The sequence below is a fragment of the Tachypleus tridentatus genome, chromosome 2 (assembly GCF_004210375.1).
Source record: "Tachypleus tridentatus isolate NWPU-2018 chromosome 2, ASM421037v1, whole genome shotgun sequence".
NCBI lineage: Eukaryota > Metazoa > Arthropoda > Merostomata > Xiphosura > Limulidae > Tachypleus > Tachypleus tridentatus.
This window is the reverse complement of record NC_134826.1, coordinates 22624249-22637474: the sequence shown is the minus strand read 5'-3', so window position 1 is coordinate 22637474 and position 13226 is coordinate 22624249. Positions and strand designations below refer to the sequence as shown.

The window sequence follows — 13226 nt, the reverse complement described above, 5'->3', positions numbered from 1 at the left end:
TAAATGACAATTTACTATTACTGGCCATTTTGCCCAATGTTTTTTCCAATAGTTGTCCCTTTTACTGTTCAACCATCACTTGATTTTAATGTAATTTTTCCTTTTTTCTTGAGCTGTCCTTGCTATGACTGTAGCTATTATAATCAGTACTTGTTTACTACCACTTTTGTCAGCTTGCCGTTTCTACCTTTAACCATTTCTTCCATACCTGTTAGCTTCATCGGAACTAGTTTTCTTCCTCAACAATTATTTCTACATGTCAAGAATGGAACAATGTTTTTGTTTCTATTGTTCTTACCTTCATCTTTTACATTTCTTCTCAAACTCAATCTTTTCTCTGCTTCTCTTATTTTAGCAATTTCTTCATCTTATTTGTACCTGCTACAAATTATTACAGCATATCTTAACACTTCACAACTGTGTATAATTTTATGGGGCTGACAGCTAGTAAGAACCTGAAACCTTTACCATGTCCTTGACAATTCTTACATCCTTCAGTTTTCTCTCCCATGGAAATTCTGTCTTTGATGATAACATTTTGTGTTTACACACAAATTTTTTTCCACATCTGCATGTCCATGGGGCAATACTAATGTCTCATTGACAAGGATGCAGAAATCTATATTTTACGTTTATACTGTTAAGCTTTTTTCAAAAAGACTTCCCTCTAGAAATGAAGCTTTTTTTAAGAAGACTTCCCTCTAGAAATGATCCATCCTTTCCATGTCTTATTTGGTGCACTTTCCACTCATATCTTATGTTATAACATTCTCTTCACGCATCAACTGTTTAAATAAAACTTCTGCATCTGTAACAGAACATTGATAAAAAGGTCTTTGTTTCTTTACTTAGGCCTGAGTTGTTTCATCATACTGCAATGAAAAATGTATTTAAATGTTTTACATCACACAGCCCAGCAGAAGTAAAAACTGAACCCAAACCATCTAACAGTAGGTAAGATAGTTTTGTTCTGGTCATTACAATTGTACACTACTAGGCATTTGAAAGTTTAAGCAATGCCATCACTAGCTCTGAATCTCATGTTGAACAATACAAAGTTTGCTGCTCACATAACTTCTGCATACAAAGTATTCTCTCTTAGTACAGTGTAAGCCAAAGTTGTGGATTTATCTTTTATAGTCAAAGGTATGAAATAAATGATTAGAAGTTCTTACTCTTTCAAACTCTTTACTTGTACTTTCCTTTGAAGTACCAGTGGTTGGTTAAACTTCTGAATTTTGTCTGATTTGGTGAAAGAAGGAACTTAGTATTTTTGCTGGTTTTTTTATGATACAATCCTGATACATATTAACGAACTTAAGTCCATTGCTGTCGAATTTGGTTTAAATTGACAGATGGCACATTTTGCCTGATACAATGTATTTTCTTTAATATGCCACAACTTCAACTCAAGTTTATTTCCAGTCTCAGACAACCACCTTTAAATAAACTACATTTTGTTTCCTGGGATAATTACCAATTAGCAAACTCTTAACTTAAATATTCAAATGTTAAATTGCCATAGTTTTCTAAAATAGCTTTAGGCATTAAATTTATTACCACTTGTTTGGAAAAGTAGATAAGGTTGCTTAAGTTTGCATTCACCCAACATAAACTGACAAATGTTTCCATTATTACCCCAACCATACTTAATAATACATTTCCCCGTGCTGATTAATATATTATCATAATGTTTTTTTTGAGAGACAGCAACAAACTATGTCCATTAATAGCTGAAAACAGTTTCCTTGATCCAAATGGATCAAAAGAAGAATATATACATCAACTTTGACTACCAGTGGCTAAGCTGGGTATGGGTGCTACACCTGAAAGAAATGCAAATATATTGAGGAAAAGTGCAAAAATATAGTGTGATATTTTGTGATATTTATCTACAAAATGTTTACTTTAAGTATGCCACTTTTCTTTGAATATTTGTACTTCCTGCTTACCCAGTTTCATAAACAGGAACTTCTTTAACTACAGAAACACTTCATGCCCTGCTTGTCAGGAAAAAAACTGCCCTCCAAATGCAATATTACTGTAATTACAAGTTTGGACAAATGTGGATATTACAACACAAGAAACTACAAGTATATATTGTATAGTAACACATTAGTGTCAGATTCAAATGATAAGATTTCAAATAAAGTTTACAGCTAAAAAACACTATTAACAAAAATATTGCAGGTCATAATGATAAGTATTAGTTTCTAATGCACTTAGGTAATTTTTCTATTAAGAAATAAATACTTGGTCAATACGTGTAAAAAAAACAACACAAAATTCAACTGCTTAAAAATATTCTAGGCTTACACTTTATTCCAAGAGATTATGTATTAATTATAAATAGCAGTATTAAAAACAGAAGAAATGCTTTAAGTACAAAAATTAGATTACTAATTAACTCGTGTTGCTATACTCACTGTTTGATATTTAAGGTTCGGATATTCTCATGAATGTAATAGTTAATCAACGTCATCCTACCTACAAATTTTTAACCCTATGCAGATGTTACTGTAAAGTAGTAGCTGATTCATTGTGATTTTTAGAATTGATTATTTACATGAAGCTATTTTAGAACTAAAAAGTTCTTAGAATTGCAAGCTTATAAATAAATATAATACCATCAATTTGAAATATTTAAGCCTGGAATTTTCACATCCTTTGTTGTTAACACTGTGCTATAACACAAACTATTGATTCATCATACTCGAAGTAACTGAATGACACTGCTGGTTTGTGTGATATTAGTTTGCAGATATGTTGTTCCTTAATTTGATTGGTTGGAAAGCAGCTCACTAAAAACTAACAGTAAAGTATAATAGTGTACCAAAGTGCAACTAAATTTAAACTCTGAAAGAACACACTTCTAAGCTATAACCTGAAACATTCATGGTATTAAAAGAATCTTTCATAGTGTGCTAACACATCAGAAACATGCTTAGATAATGAAGGTAAGGCATAATTAGAGCACAAAAAGGATAAATGTGCAAGTTTACAAAACTTAGGCAAATAACTCAATCTATCAATATTTGATTACAACAATTACTGTTGGATGAAACTGCTGATTAATCAAAATTTAATCATGTCATAAAAGTGACTAAATGAAGTTAACATTTTCCTAATCTGAAAATATATTACCAATAAATATTCATCTCCAAACAAATAAAAGCTATCTTCCTAGGAGATCTACCTATGAGTTTCCACTAGTTGTAAGGCAACTCCCACTTAATTTCAAGTGTTTTATCATATACTGCAGATGTCTGATATTATAACACAAAAAAGCCTTCCACCAACAGGAAGGTTACAACATCTCCATGTGCATTAACTCTTCCTCTACACTTCCACTTGTTACAATTAATGAAACAAGACACTATGTGCTCCAGAAGTGTGGATTACAAGAAGGATGTGGGAAGATGTATCTTTCAAAAATACATTTCCAGATTAGAAAAATGTTAACTTCAAGATAATTCACCACAACATAAAGAAAAGCTAGAATCCCATATAGAATTGGTGAAACTGGTGTTAAATCCTTCATAGATAAGTTCCCTTCAAAAAAGAATCAAAAATGGAAGTCCATGGAGTATTACATCTTATGACGGATCCCACAGAAACAAACCCATGGGATACTGCAACTTGTTTTGATGAGCATATACAATTTTCTTACAATGCAAGGGGAAATGGAGGCAAATATGCTCCATGTGTCACATGAACAGATGCAATGAGAACATGACCATTTGAACACTTTAACACAAGCAGTCAGAAGTAGTGTGGTTGGAGCACATTGGGACCATTCTCTATGTGCTCACCTATACTCTAATGAACAGAATCTAGAAGCCAGATTCCAGAAAGGTACTTTACATCTGCAGAATGGTTTTGAAATAGTGTGTGCTAACCTCATCTCCACTGCATAGACTGGTTTGCAAGAGATGTCTACATCAGTTCTGGATCACGTTTTCTGTACCTTGTACGCTCAACAACATTCAACTGAACAGACTCTGGCTGCATGAGAACACAACAGATACAAGTTATAGTTACCACCACAACACTTCACAACATATTGTGCTAAGCCCACCTGGTGAGGATTCTCCATGGTCTACTACTCTAGCAGCCAGAGACTAGTAAATGGCAAAGGTTTCCTGTGCTCCAATTACTGAAGGGAAGGGATGAGAATTTACTTTTGGAAGACAAATAAAAGTGTCCAGGTCTTCATCACACCTCAATCTAGTAAGAGCTTTAACAGAAGACAGTGTAATGGATTATTCCAAAACCCTACTTTCTAAAGCCAGTAAGTACGAGCCAAAAAAATGCAGAAAACTTCCCTGGCAGTAAATACAAAAAATGTCCCTCTAATGCAACTGTACCAAAATCTGGAAACATCTCTCAACCTAATTTCTCTGCTATTCACACACCGTAATGCAACTAGTCACCCATTCTCAGAAAATAACTAATATTCTGGCAACTGATCACTGTGACATAGAATTACTAACCACAGAAACTTTCTTTATTCAGCAACACTACACTTGGTTAAACAATAGAAGTTCCTCTTTCTGGTTAAATTTTTTCTAATTGTTATTCTATGATACTTTTTTATTGCATCATTGTTGTTTTACCTTTCTCTTCACTACCATTAATGTTTCTAATTTACTACCATTTTTATAGATTCTGAAACATCCATTTGTGTGAATAAACTTTTGATAAAAATATTTGCTACACCTTTGGTGCTTTTTATAATCAAATTGTGGATACCACTTTCTTTAATAAAACACGTACTAAAATGAACTTCATAACTAAGGTTCTTACTTTGTTATTTTCTACACCATGTTTTTAATATTAAAAATGTAACATTTTTTAAAATAAAGTTCAAATATGAGCTAAAAGAAATATATACATAACGTGTAACTTAAAAATATTAAAAACCACATGCAAGTAATAGTTCCAAAAATTTATAGTTTGTGTTTACACAATGAGCTTTCATAATTATAATTCCCTTTCTCTCTTTAAAACGTCACTGACCTGAGACTTATTCACTACCTGATAAAAAAATGTTTTTACTTTGATATTTAAATTTTATAATTACAAATTACTGCCTTAAAACTTCAATAAATGCATTTTCACATACTAATTTCTAAATCAAAATATTATAAACATGATTGTTCTTATAAATGCAAGTATTCAGTAAAACCTTGTGCAAAAAAATGTGTTGTATGCTGTACCTGTTAATTCAGTTACTCTACAAAGAAGTTTACTACATTCTCTTACAAAAGATTAAATTACTTTCAAATGACTGACAAAAACAATTCTCTTAAGCAGGATATTTTAGATTTGCTAAAATATATTAAAAACATGTAACAGACATCCACGCTTTTAATCATTAGGAATTTCTTATCTCTTCCTAAAGGTCAGAGTTTAATCATTTTTTTTTAATTTCTTATTGTTGTATGGTGGTGATTACATTATAAACTTCTGAAACTGATAAACAGCATTTCATAAAATGGTATTTTAAAAATGGAGATACTTGTGGGTCTTATCTGCCTGTGTTTTTGGAGAACATGTCAGTTTGCTAGCAGGCCTTCATCAGATTATATTGATTGTGTATGTGAAGTGTGTAAAAATAACAAGACTGTACACTAAAGTGTTTATGAAATGAACAACCTTTTGGTTTATCTAAAGTACTCAAAGTGTGTACTGCATAAAAGTTTATTGTCAGAAAGTTACTAGGCTATCTGTGCCAAACAAGATGTAGTACACTATAATGGTATATGGAAACTAAAGTAAAAATACCTAAAATATGTAAAATTAAGACCCACCAGGAAGACTGAAGCATCAAGTTCAAACTTGCTACCAGTCATCTGAAGTTGACCTTTATAGTCCTGGGTTCAGGTCAAAATAAAATTAAAATGTGTAAAAGAAATCATACTAAAACAGTATATAGTTCAATAAAAACCTTAAGTTAACAAGACCAATGGCTCTTAAAAATGTAAAAACATGAGTGAGGCAGCCAGTATCACCTATGACATTGGCTAATGTCAAGGGCAAACCTACTTTAAAAATATGTTTAAAATGGTATCATCATTCTTGGTTGTAATGATGGCATGATAATAAAATATGTACAATTGTGACTTGAGTGCCACACAGACCACACATTGGTGCATTAGTACCAGAAAAAGGAAGTGGTAAGTTAAAAAACTGTGACCAATGCAGAGCGTAGCAAAAACAACTTCCTCCCTTTGATCTTTACAGAAACAAGATAGCCAAAGAGTTAAAGAAGGTTTGATTTGAAAAAGTTTATTATTTCATTGCTCATTCCAGGTTGACTGCCAACTGGTGCATAGTTGGGTTTTGATAACTGGACCATAGACCATGTGTGGAACAGGAATGCTTGTGATGGATCCAGAGTAGATAGATAGACTTTGCTGCTCTGTCAGTTAGCTCATTCTCACAAATACCAACATGACGTGGTGTCCAAAAAAAAAAAATAACTCAACAAATATATGATAGAGAGTTAGTTGACTTGGTTGATTTTGTGTTTTATGGCACAAAGCAGCTAGGCTATCTGCACCAAACATCCAGTAAAAAATTAATAAAAGTAAATTTAGTAAAATTCATAAAAGGAAATTAAGGTAAAACAAAACAAAGTTTAAAAAAACAACAAAATTGCACAAAACCAATGTTCACATCTAGTCTACATCAAGAGAAAAACTACAGTAATTCAAGTTGTAAAGGACTTTCTGTAGTGTAACCGTAACAAGCATAACTCACCAGCAAGACAAACAGGTAGGTACAAAACCACCACCAGTCACCTGAAGTTGGCCTTTCCAGTCCTGGTTTCGAGTTATTTAATGTTACAGCCAGTTTCTAATTTCAAATCAAACTAGATGAACTGTGATTTTTAAAAGGGAGCCACAGTAAAAAGGTGTAATGTATAAATTAAAAACTTAAATAGCATTAAAAAGATTAATGGCTTTTAAAAAAAACATTACCAAGGTGGACAGTGTCACCATCACCAATAACACTGTCTAACATTATGGACAAACCTTGGGACAGAACATGCTTAAAATGGTGCCATCATTGACAGTTGTAACAATGACAAGAAAGTAAAATGTGGCTTATTGTGATCTGAGTGTTACCCAAACTACACACTGGTGCATCAGTTCCAGATAAAAAAACAAACAAAATAACAATGAATTAAAAAAACTGTAACCAATGCATAGTCTATTTAGAACTTCCTCTTTCTGATCCTTACAGAAGCAAGATGGCCAAAGTCCAATATAGAGTTTTATTTGGAAAAACATGTTTTCGCATTGCTCACTCCAAGTCAACTGCCAGTTGGCACAGAGCCGAGCCTTGAATACAGGACCATAGCCCATGTTATGGGACAGGTACAGTAGTGACAGTGCCAGAGCAGATAAACTTAGCTGCAGTGTTGGCAAGCTTGTTCCCATGAATACCAACATGGCCCAGTATCCAGAAAAACTGAATAGAAGAAGATGTTAAAGAGAAATTGGCCAGTAAGTTTTAAATATCTTTAAAAACAGAGTGAAAACTAATGTAAAGCAATTCCAGGGCCAGTAGAGAACTAAGTGAGTCAGTATAAATAGTGCAATTTGAGCACTGAACATAGAAGCTGTAGAGGGATTCTGCACACAACAAACCATGGCAGAGTCTACACGGTCACCATGATTTTAAACCTATAAACAGGAATGGAAAGATGGTTTGAAAAATGTTCAGCAAATAGCAGACAGTATTTCCAATCAGGAGTGTCTACTTTTCTCAGAAGACTTAAAGATTGGTCACAACTGGGGACTGTAAGCAGCCATGGTGGAATGGGTTGACCAATGGATACAGCAATGTTATCCAAGGACACATCCAATTCATCCAACTGCATCTGCATATGAAGGCCAAAAGGAGCAATGGCAGACCATCTGGTCTGAAAAAGTATGGCCCATTGAGGAAGGAAAACACAACCCCAGGTGAGATGCTTTGGTAAGGAACAAAGTTTTGAAGCATATAGTAAAGACAGTTGCAAACAGCAGAGGTGTGCAAAGAAGGTTCATGAGACTATGTATAAGTTCGTAACTGGGGAAGTGTGGAAAGCCCCAGTGCAGAGGCAAACTCCTTGATGATGAATAGGGTCAAGCATCTTTAAGGCCGATGGTCTGGCAAAGCCATAGACCAGTGATCCATAGTCAAGTTTCGATCGAATAAGAGCACAATATATCTTTAGTGTAGAATGTCGATCTGCTCCCCAAGTGGTGGAAAAGAGGACAAAGAGGATGTTCAGTCCTCTTGTAAATTTGATCCATAGCTGCTTGATGTGTGGTATAAAAATCAGCTTACAGTCAAGGATAAGCCCCAAGAACTTAGTCTCAGGGACCACAGACAGCACAACTTCAGGATCAGGGTGAATACCCCATTGGCAGCAAAAGTGTATGCAAACAGTTTTAGAGATAGAGAAGGTAAAGCCATTTGATGTGGTCCACTTCAGTAAACAATTGAGGGCAGTCTGTAGCTGCCGCTCAATATACCTCATGTTTGACGACTGACATGAGATGTGAAAGTCGTCGACAAAGAGCCCATTTGCAACAGTGAGAGGGAGTTGTTCAGTGATGGCATTAATTTTTACACTGAAAAGCATGACACTCAGAACACAGCCCTGAAGGACTCCAAGTTCCTGCAGAAAAGAATGGGAAAGTGCAGAACCCACACAAACTCGTAATCTTCTGTCCATTATAAAAATGTTAATAAAAATGGGCAAATGGTCATGCAAAATGCCATACCTCCATGTTGTATCATAAGCCTTCTCAATGTCAAAGAATATTGATACAAGATGTTGTTTGAGAAAGGCTTCTCTGATTGGCGGTCAAGTTGAATCAGGTGGTCCATGATGGAGCACTGTCGTTGTGAACCCACGCTGGTGGGCAAGAGGAGGTTGTAAGATGAGCATTAACCATCCTCTCTAAGGTCTTACAGAGAGAGCTTGTCAAAGCAATTGGATGGTAGTTTGAATGTATCTTGGGATCCTTCCAAGCTGTGAGAAAGATAGTACAATAGCCTGGTGTCGGGCATCAAGAAAAATATTCTCCTGCCAGATCTTGTTAAAAACAATCAGAAGAATAGCAAGAGAAGCAGGAGATAGATGGCGCAGCATGTCATAGTGTACATCATCAGGTCCAACCGATGTACTGCTAGTCCGATGAAGGGCCAATTTGAGTTCCACCAGTGTAAAAAGACGATTAAAGTCATAGAGACAATCAGCTTGAAAGGAAAGAGGTGATTGCTCTGCCTGAGTCTTGATGGCTAAGAAGGTGGAAGAAGGAGCAGAAGTGCTAGATACCTGGCAAAAGCTTTCACCTACAGTGTCAGTGATGCTCTAAGTATCAGCTACTTCCTGGCCATCAGAGAGCAAGATAAGAGAGGAGACCAGTTATATTGCCCACTGACCTTTCGAATTTTGTCCCATATGACTTTGGAAGTGGTGGTAGAAGATATGCTGGTTGTGAACTTATTCCAAGATTCCTTCTGGCTTTGACATATTACCCATCTAGCATATGCATGGGCCCGCTGGAAAGCAATGAGATTCGAGAGTGTGGATATCCATGGAAATTATCCCAGGCTCATGTTTGAGCCTTCTATGCCATGTAGCAGGCAGGATTCCACCACAGACGAGGATATAATGGAAAACATGTCAAGGTTTTAGGAATACATCGAGCAGCTACTTGTATAATACAGTCAGTTACTGCTGCCACACAGTTGTCAATTGATGGCTTACAGACAATGGCGGGATCAAGTTCTCCGAGAGTAGTGAAAGAGGGCCAGTTTGCCCAATCCAGCTTTCACCTGAGCACGTGGGTTGGGTAGCAATGACCATGGCCAGTCTCTCTCAAGATTATAGTTAAATGATCACTGCCTTGTGGATTATTGTCAACCCTCCATGAAAAATGGGAAAATAATGAAGGGAAGCAAATTGAGAAATCAATAGCAGTAAAGGACTGACTAGGTGCATGAAAACAAGTATAAGAACCTTATTGAAAAGAGAAAGGTTGTGATCTGAGAGCACACACTCTAAGAAATGACTCCTCCCATCAATATCAGTGCCTCCTCACAGAGGATTCCATCCATTGAAGCCCCTTTGTTCAATGAGAGCATCAATGTCTGACTGATCACAGTTCTCCCAAGGAAACAGGTAGAGAGAACAAACAGTAATGGTATGATCCAAGGAAACACAGATGGCTACGGCCTCCAAGAGTATGTCAAGTGGCAAAGACAGGATAGGCACATGCTGATTAATCAACAGTGCCACCTCTCCATGCACTCATTCACCACACAGCCTGTCATTACTGTATAAAGAAAACCAATGAAAGTTGACTGTATTGACAGGTTTCAGAAATGTTTCCTGTAAGGACAGACAAACAGGATGGTAGGTAGCAATCAGTGTTTTGACATCATCCAGATTAGAACGTAACCCTCAACAGTTCCATTGTATCAGGGTGGCCATTTTTATTTATGTGTAGGCAAACTTGAGTGGAGAACCCTTCTGTTTATGACCACGTCTTTTTTCCTTACTGTCCTTATTCGAGAGAGGTCTATCAACTTCCATGGATCCTGCCCTGGGTTGAATGGGCCAGTCTTTGCTGTTGGAAGAGGATTCCAGAAACTGAGGATGTGAGCAAATGATTGTTTTGCATCTTGAGATGGGAGAAGAAGATGCATCCAAGGAAATGCCTGTACCTGCAACCAAAGGATGTGGATCTTGGGGTTTGGTGGAATATATATAAGGGACAGAGATTGGTGTTGAAGTTGATTCAACTTTTTTAACCATGGAGGTCAAATACTTTTCATTTGTTTGGAGAACAATTCTTTAGGATACACAGAGAGATCTGTCTGCACTACCACAGTAGTTGTGGAATGAAGTGCAGCAGCATACATCCCAAGATGAAGAGGTGGACAGCAATTTTCAAGCCTCGGGATAGGTAATGTTATGAATATTTTTCAAACACTCTTTTTCTTCCAACCATTTAGGACAAGAAAGAAAGTTGGATGGTTAAGAGCCATTGCAATTGATGCAGTGAGGGACCTTTTCACACTCGTAGGCATCATCGTCCTTGCCACTGCAATGAGCACACGTCAAGGAACCACGACATGACGTCTTCGAGTAACTGAACCATTGACATGGAAACATCGGAGAGAGTTTAGAATGTATGGCCGTACTCTGCAATTAAGATAACCTGCCTTGATGGTGACAGACTGACATGGTGACATAGATTTGAGAATGAGGACACTGGTCAGCATCATAATTCCGCCTTTGCGAGTGGATATACATCTCACTGCAGAAACTCCTTGGTTGGAGAAACCAGAGAAAATCATTGAGTCTGGGATGTTCTTCAAATCCCTCTCAACAATAACTCTTCATGATGAATTCAAAGTAGCACTAGGTGTAAACTCAATAGGTATATCCCCAATTGCCTTTGAATGCAAGAGGAGTTCACTGTATTGAAATGTGAATGTTTTCACCAATATGTCACCAGTTCAAAGCTTCTTTACTGACTTTGGAGAGCCAGCAAGTCCCTCTAGTCCCTTCTGAATGAAAAAGAGAGACATTTACTCTAAAGGTTTGTCTGAAAGTGAATGCAATATAGGAAAATAAGATACAACAGATGGTACAGATGGTGAGGATTGCTGCTCAGAATCTTCAAGACGTGGACATTTACCTAAAGACTATTTTTTCACTATTTTATTAAGATTTGTAATTGAAGTATCCATAATAAAGAGAGGGAAATTTCAGTGCCCACTGACCCCACCCACCATGGAGCCCTACGAGGGGACATACTATGTTGTCAAACAAGGACACTGCAGCAATGCCAGGGTTTCGTGAGCACTATACCCAAACACCAGCATCAGATATAATGTCCACAACACCAGTTGAAAACATCCAACACTGGTACTTGATTGACCCTAGCCTGAGTGAACCAGCCGACTGACCCAAGGGGGGTGACCCCAAGGCTGCCCATCTACAGGATTCAAGGCCAAAGTGGTGTGTTGGGGTTGGACCCCTCAACCACCAGGATCCTATCCTCCCCTTCACGGGTTGCCATGCACAGCAAACACGTGGGTGGATGTTTAGATCTCAGAGGAGGTAAACTGAAAGAACAGAACCATCCCTCGGAGGTCCCCTCACCACGTACAGGAATCCACACCAAAGGAATCAGTATAGATTGTACAATTCATATACTGCATAGTTTCAATATGACTCAGGGCAAGAGAAATGGCATATAATTCAGCATTAAACACAAACTGTAGAAGGGATTCTGTGTGCCACAACCAAACTGTAATATACCATGGCAAAGCCTAGAGAGTCACCTGATTTTAAACCATCCATATTTATGGGAATGGATGGATCATTTGAAAGATGTTCAGCAAATAAAGAACAATATTTCCAATCAGGAGTACTGGCCTTCCTCAGATGACTCAAAGATAGGTCACAGTTGGAGACGGTAATTAGCCATGGCAGATGGGGCCGATCCATTGATACTGCTATACTATTCAAAGATAGATTCAATTTTTCTGATTGTGCCTGGATACAAAAGCTAAAAGGAACAATGGCAGATTTTTCTATTATAAAAAAGTGTGGCCCACTGAGGATGGAAAACACAACCCCAAGTTGGATGCTGTAATAAAAAGCAAAGTTTGGAAGCATACATAAGAGACAGTTGCAAACAGCAAATATACAGAGGAGGTTCATGTGACTCCATATACAAACTCTAGAACTGGAGAAGTACGAAAGGCTCCAGTGCAAAGCCAAAGCCCCTGATGGTGGATAGGATCCAACATTTTTAGTGCTAAGGTTCTGGCAGAACCATAAACCATTGACTCACAGTCAAGTTTGGATCAGATAAGGACATGATAAATTTTAAGCATGGAGTGTCAATCCACTCCTCAAGAGGTGGAAGAGAAGACACAGAGGATGTTCAGTGCTCTTATACATTTGACATGAAGTTGCTTGATATGGGAAATAAAGTTTAATTTACAGTCAAATATAAGACCTAAGAACTTTGCCTCAGGGATGTCAGGAAGTACAACATCATCAATACAAAGTTCTGGATCTGGATGAATACCCCGTTGGCAGCAAAAGTATACACAAACAGTTTTAGGGAGAGAAAGTTGAAATCACCATTTGCTGTGATTCACTGAAGTATATGATTGATTGCAGTTTGTAGCTGCTG

General features: G+C 36.9%; 1 protein-coding gene across 5 annotated transcripts in view; it reads right to left on the bottom strand.

Annotated features, from left to right (window-relative positions):
- FER (tyrosine-protein kinase Fer) overlaps positions 1-13226 on the bottom strand; it is a 108269-nt gene that overhangs the window by 77403 nt on the left and 17640 nt on the right. The window contains exon 2 of one of the 5 annotated variants that reach the window (XM_076480464.1): positions 1953-2041. The exons of the other annotated variants lie outside the window; for them this stretch is intronic. The gene's annotated coding sequence lies outside the window, so the exon portion shown is untranslated. The remainder of the gene's footprint in view (positions 1-1952; positions 2042-13226) is intronic. 5 annotated transcript variants of the gene reach the window in all.